The sequence below is a fragment of the Sinocyclocheilus grahami genome, unplaced genomic scaffold (assembly GCF_001515645.1).
Source record: "Sinocyclocheilus grahami isolate Dianchi unplaced genomic scaffold, SAMN03320097.WGS_v1.1 scaffold67.1, whole genome shotgun sequence".
Classification (NCBI taxonomy): Eukaryota; Metazoa; Chordata; class Actinopteri; order Cypriniformes; family Cyprinidae; genus Sinocyclocheilus; species Sinocyclocheilus grahami.
In genome coordinates, this window is record NW_015505246.1 from 2,337,756 (window position 1) to 2,338,232 (window position 477).

Consider the following 477-nt stretch of genomic DNA (forward strand, 5'->3'; position numbering starts at 1 on the left):
AATGGCTGTGTATATATATATATATATATATATATATATATATATATATATATATATATATATATATATATTAAGCTATGTGCTTATATTTTTAAGCTACCTCTCAACTAAAAGCTTCTCCATAGCAAAGACAAATATGTAAAGACATAAAGTGCATCTAATAAGGGTATAAAACAGTCTGTGAATCCAGTTTGTATACACCATTTTATTTTAAATCTTCTAATTAATAATGGATCGACCAGTAACATAATATTGAATTTACAGTTGCAATAGCTGTCCTGCACTTTTTGGTTGCTTTCGTAGTTCTTTTCCTGTAAATCAACTACAATAAAATCAATACATTTCCTTTCTGGATGTCTAATGTCTCTGGGGGTTTGTATTTGTGTGAATACTGACACTTTACCGGCACTTTTCGTTTTAATCTAAAGCTGCAAGGTTTTTTGGTCAAGGAAAGACGGATATGAACTTCAAGAGATA